At 44.3% G+C, this 6,231-nt stretch overlaps 1 pseudogene across 1 annotated transcript; it reads right to left on the bottom strand.

The window, feature by feature from the left end:
• Window positions 1–202: 202 nt before the first annotated feature.
• LOC108516022 (interferon-inducible double-stranded RNA-dependent protein kinase activator A pseudogene) lies at window positions 203–1,525 on the bottom strand (annotated as a pseudogene). The gene has a single exon (XR_001881696.1). The product of XR_001881696.1 is annotated as an interferon-inducible double-stranded RNA-dependent protein kinase activator A pseudogene (transcript).
• Between the last annotated feature and the right edge of the window lie 4,706 nt (window positions 1,526–6,231).

The following is a 6,231-nucleotide window of genomic DNA, read 5'->3' as shown; positions in this document are numbered from 1 at the left end:
CATGAATTCAAATACACAGCAGACCAATCATGTTCCCTGAAATTTAACAATCATACTTAAAGGCCTGTTAGTGCTGTCCCTCAAGACTCTAATTCTAAAGGGCTTCCTTTGAATTCCCTTTATAAAGCTTTGTGCAAAGAGCTTAAGCACCGGTAAGAAAGACTGTTGCTAGCATTTTTATTTCATCATCAGCAACAAACATGCAGTTTCTTTCTCCGATGTGCATGGCACTGTAAAATGGGTGCTACACTCTGTCTTGTGGTACAAAGTTTATAAATACAATATACCGATACAAAGTTGAAGCCATTAAAAAGAGCTTAATAACAACCACGAGGAGACAGTTACATCTGGAGTGCTGATGGAATCTATGAAGAGATTTAGAAACAAGACATAAACTCAAACACTACGGTAAAAGTTTTACTTGGGAAGGGGCCAGAGGGGAACTTCTATGTGCTACTGATAGATTTTTAAAGTTGCTCCAAATTTACTTTCTTTCTGCTATTATCTTTAAATACTGCAAAGTATTGTGAGCTGCATCACTTTGTGCATTGCCACAGGAGATACCGGAGCCATGACAGACCGTGATGGGGCTGGTGGACAGTTCGGCAAGACATTGATACCGTCCATTGGCGCTCAGTTTATCTATATCCAAATATGTTATATTAAAACCTTGTTCCATGGCAATTTCACTAAGCAGCTGGATGTAATCTGTATTTGGAATACTAAGGAGGCTTCTTTTCAGTAAGTTGATCTTTTCACCTGGAGAATTCCTCAAGGAATGCCAAGTACGTCCTAAAGAATGTCCCACTACATTTGTTAAAGAAATGTGGTTCTCTGGAGAAATATTACTAAATTTGGCAAGAAATTTCTCAGCAGCATTCCTTTTGGCTTGCTTTTTTGATGCCCCCTTTCCAGTTTCCATAAATGACTCTAGCCTGCAAACTGTGGTGTATTCTCTCTTATGAGCAGGTCCTCCCTCCTGGGAAAGGGTATATTCAGGAAGTCTCCAGCCATGATGAATGGACAATTCCTGTAATGAACCAATAGGATTAAGCTGGTTCTTTGGTTGCTTGGAAGGGTCAGGCATTAGGGGGTCAGGAACTGCAAAGTAAATACTTGCATTGTCTTTCAAAATGTTTATGGCAGCCTCTGCAGCTCTATGTTTCGCCCGCTTCTTACTTGTACCTTCACCTCTGCAGGTTATGTCACCAATGGTTACTCTGAAGGTGAAAGTGGGCACGTGTATTTGCACATCAGATCTTTCACATTCATAAACTGGGATGTTCTTGGTCTTCATGCCATATTCGTGTAATACCTGAATCGGTGTTTTCCCTGGCATAGCTGTTATCATCTTCCCCAAACTGAAGGTCCCACTGTCCTCGCACTCCAGCGGCAGGGCCTCGGAGGGTACCTGCTCTGGGACATGGCGAGAAGGGACTGCTCAGCGGCTGGAGGAAGAGCGGTGCGGAGCGACCTGCTTGCTCCCCGGGTCGCTGGTCTGCAGGAGGAGCTCCAGCGCCACCGCCTCCTCCGACTGCACTTCTCCATTTGTTTGTTGATGAACGTGTACGTTGTTTCCATATCTTGGCTATTGTACACAATGCTGCAGCGAATGTGGGAGTGCAGATATCTTTATGTGGTAGTGATTTCATTTCATTTGGATATATACCCAGAAGACAGATTGCTAGGTCTTATGGTAGTTCTATTTTTTTCTTAAAAAAAAATTTTTTTTTCCCGACTACAAAGACTCAGAGGTCTTTCCAGTTCTCTGTTGATCCTGAGACTAACAACTGGAGACTGAGGCCGGAGCAGCTGGCAGCTGTGCTTGTCCGTTTCCTGTCAGAGCGATCCCAAGTTTCCTCCGGACCCGTCCCACGGTCCCTCCACAGGAGCGAGAGAGGATGGGGAAGCACTGTGGGGAGACCACCAAAGATGGCTGGACAGTGGGAGAGAGCACGTCATGAAGCATCCCAGCCTCGTGTTGAGGTTCCAAACTTAGAAACAAACCCCTCTGTACAGGGGGATTGTGGTGAGTGACAGTCAAGGTCATGGTGTGTGTTTTCTCACTCTTGAATGCAAGTGGAAGAGAGAAAATGACTCAGGACGCCATTGTAACGGTTCCTGGAAGCTGGACCCTCTCATTGGCATATACACTACTCCTTGCCACAGGGCACAGTCCCACCGGGATCCACTTCCAAAGTTTGTCTGGACGGTTGAAGGCCTCGCTTAGTTGTACTGGATTCTCAGGGAGCCCTCAGTGGCCTTTGGCTTTGAGTGCTGTGTTTGCCTTTTACCGGAGGGCAGCAGTGTGGGAATTCCTGTCTTCCCTGTAGCATATTCTGCTGGATTGCACTACTGGCTGAGAAAGGACAAGTTGCCATTCAAGTCTAGGGTAGGCTTCCAGCTGCCTTAATAGAAGTACTCAAGTCTTTTGGGTAGTGAGCTGGAAAGCCTACAGGAAAAGACGGGCACCTATTTTCATTTGAAAACTTTGATTCATGGAACCTTTAAACCTTTAAAATTAATCTCAGGGCCAGGCGTGGTGGCTCACGCCTGTAATCCCAGCACTTTGGGAGGCCGAGGCGGGCAGATCACAAGGTCAGGAGATTGAGACCATCCTGGCTAACACGGGGAAACCCCGTCTCTACTAAAAATACAAAAAATTAGCTGGGCGTGGTGGCGGGCACCTGTAGTCCCAGCTACTCGGGAGGCTGAGGCAGGAGAATGGCGTGAACCCTGGAGGCGGAGCTTGCAGTGAGCCGAGATCCCCTCACTGCACTCCAGCCTGGGAGACAGAGTGAGACTCTGTCTCAAAACAAACAAACAAACAAACAAACCTAATCTCAGATAAATTTTTGGTGTCCATGTGGCTATAGTTGTTCACTGCTTTCCTGGATGGATGGGACTCTGATGTTGTAACTTCTGTACTCCTTTGGCCCATAGCTAAGGCCATCCTTCCCCACAGGGGTGGCTTTGGGATTGGATGCTACAGCTTTCACTTCTGTGTAGTACACCTGTACATACCTGTTTCAAGCAGCCTTTCTTTAATGTTTTTGGTTGGTTTTATTCTGTGGCTCAGTAGCTGGTAATAAAGTTAAAGATCCTGAAAAAATTTTTTTTTTCCTGACTACAAAGACCCAGAGGAGATGGTAGTTGTATTTTTTTTTTTTTTAATTAAGAAATAGAGATGGGGCTGCCTAGGCTGGTCTTGAACTCCAGACCTGAAGGAGTTCTTCTACCTTAACCTCCCAAGAGTCTGGGATCACAGGCATGAGCCACTGCACCCTGCAGATAGCTCTGTTTTTAATTCTTTAGGAACCTCCTTGCTGTTTTCCGTAATGCCTACACCAATCTATATTTCATTCTTGGGTTGTTTCTTCAGGACTCACTCTCTCCTGAGGCCCTAGGGGACTCTTAAGGAAGTGTGGTTAAAACATAATATCAGGAGAAAGCACTTCTGGAATGGTGGAATAAACACTCCGAAAATCTGCTCTTCTGTAAGAGCAGCAAGAACATAGGCAAAAATTGTCAATATCAAGTTTTTCAGAACTCTAGAAATTAACCAAAGCCTTACAGCAATCTGAAGAGTTTTTTCAAGAAAAGTGCTGGCTTTCGTAAGAACGGTGAGCTTTGTGGTGTTTTAACTTGTCCTATTTCCACCCCTTTTCCCTAGCTCTATGGTGGCCTTGAAACCAGCAGCCTTGGAACCATAGTCACTGAAAACCAGAGGCCTAGCAGCCATTGGAGGTGGTAGAGTGGGTTTCAAGATCCCCAAAGACCTGGTTGCCAGAGAATTGTCACTATTCAACCTGTCTAGAAGATCCCTGGGAAAGCCTCATTCATAGGGCTTATCTTTATTTGGTCACTGAGGAAAGCCCTTTCCCCAGGGCATTGGTCAAATAATCAGTGGCAATTTAAAAATTGCAGTTGCCTGAGATAGTGATACACACTGGGGCAAAATCAGGCTGGCGAAAATCTTACAGAGAAAATCTGGGGATGTTCATAGGGAACTTGCAAAGCTCTTGCTTATTCCTGGGGGTCTAGAAGGCAACACACATGCGCAAGGTTGTGCACTTCTCACTTCTGGCTCACCTTAAAGCCCTGTGCAAGCAGCAAGTGAAGGCTAGGTCAGAGTAATGAACTGCTAGAGTACTGAAGGCATCACACACACACACACACACACACGCACACGCACACACATGCCCCTCAACAAAGGGTGGGAGATTTAATGGCCAAAGGCATTTAAGAAAATCTCTGTTTCAGCAGTAGCTGACTGCTAAGCTAACCAAGCTGACACACGTGACAAAGAATACACAATTTACAGACAGTCCAGGAAAGTCACTGAACAAACACACACACGAGAGCGGCAATAGCAGCAGCAGCAGCAGCCACAACAAACAGCAACAACAAAAAGTCCTGAGGGAGTAGGAATCTGATTTCTGAAGTTGCCACAGTGTATTACTTAAAATATTGTGGTTCCCTACAAAGAACTCAAACAAATTTACAAGGAAAAAACAAACAACCCCATCAAAAAGTGGGCAAGGATACTGAACAGAACTTCTCAAGAAGGACTTTATGAGCAACAGGACCATGAAGAATGCTCATCACTCACTCCGCAATCAGAAGACGTGCAAATCAAAAACACAATGGATCATATTCAATCAACCAGTTAGGAATGGTGAATCTTAAAAAGTCAGGAAAGAGGTGCTGGAGAGGATGTGGAGTAGACACGTATTACACTGTTGGTGGGACTGTAAACTTAGTTCACCATTGTGGAAACAGTGTGGCAGTTCCTCAAGGATCTAGAACTGGAAATACTATTTGACAGGCCTCCTGTTATTTATTTACCCAAAGGAATAAATCATGCTGCTATAAAGGACACATGCACACTGTATGTTTATTGCGGCACTATCACAATAGGAAACTTGGAACAACCAATGTCCATCCAATGAGACAGACTGGATAAAAAGAAAATGGGAACATACTATCCATGAAACTAATGCAGCAAAAAGGAGAGTCATGGGTCCTTTGTAGGGCCATGGTGCAGCCAGAAACCTCATTCTGAGCAACTATACACAAGAACAGAAACCACACCCAATGTCTCCTCACAGGTTGGGTAATCTAACAATCAGATCACTTGGACATAGGAAGGGTAACATCACACACTGGGGCTGGTTGCATTAGGAGATATACCTAATGTAAATGACGATTTAATGGGTGCAGCACACCAACATGGCACATGTATACATAGTAACAAAACTGCACGTTGTGCACATGTACCCTAGAACATAAAGTAATAATAAAAAAAAATTGTGGTTCCTGTGAAAGATGCCAGTGGCAACAGCTTTGCCATCCAGCTCTTCAGCATTTTTGTTATTGGCAAAGGCAACAAACCATAGATTTCTCTTCCCCAAGGAAAATGTGTCCACCTCACCATTGTCAAAGAGAGGGACAAGAGACTGATTGATGGTCAAACAGAGCAGTGAGTAAAATGGTCTCTAGGTGACATGTTGGAAAGATCTTTTCATTTAGTCAAATATAATACAGTATGATTAGAAAATAAAATGTTGGCCAGGAGCGGTGGCTCACACCTGTAATCCCAGCACTTTGGGAGGCTGAGGTGGGCGGATCACCTGAGGTCAGGAGTTTGAGACCAGCCTGCCAACATGGCAAAACCCTGTCTCTACTAAAAATACAAAAAAATCAGCTGAGCATGGTGGCATGTGCCTGTAATCCCAGCTACTCGGGAGGCTGAGGCAAGAGAATCACTTGAGCCTGGGAGGCAGAGGTTGCAGTGAGCTGAGATCACGCCACTGCACTCCAGCCTGGGCGACAGAGCGGGACTCTGTCTTAAAAAAAAAAAAAAAAAAAAGAAAGAAAGCAATCAATGGGCTTGTTTCTCTGAGAACTCTGAGAAAGCTCAGATGTTGGACTTAGACGGACAATATTTCCTTATAATCCTCTTTATTTCTGTAAGATCAGTAATGATGTCCCCTCTTTCATTCCTGATTTAATTGGACTCTTTCTCTCTTTTTTTCTTGGTCAGTCTAGTTATGAGTTTGTCAACTTTGCTAATCTTTTCAAAGAATGAACTTTTCATTTTGTTGAATTTTCTCTGTTGTTTTCTATTTTGATCTCTCCCCTTCCTTCCTTCCTTCCTTCCTTCCTTCCTTCCTTCCTTCCTTCCTTCCTTCCTTCCTTCCTTCCTTCCTTCTTTCTTTTTTTTTTTTG

This window comes from Rhinopithecus bieti, unplaced genomic scaffold, assembly GCF_001698545.2.
Source record: "Rhinopithecus bieti isolate Rb0 unplaced genomic scaffold, ASM169854v2 scaffold_35950, whole genome shotgun sequence".
In the NCBI taxonomy this organism is placed as follows: domain Eukaryota; kingdom Metazoa; phylum Chordata; class Mammalia; order Primates; family Cercopithecidae; genus Rhinopithecus; species Rhinopithecus bieti.
Note: the sequence above shows the minus strand (reverse complement) of the source record. Positions and strands in the feature narration are given on the sequence as shown.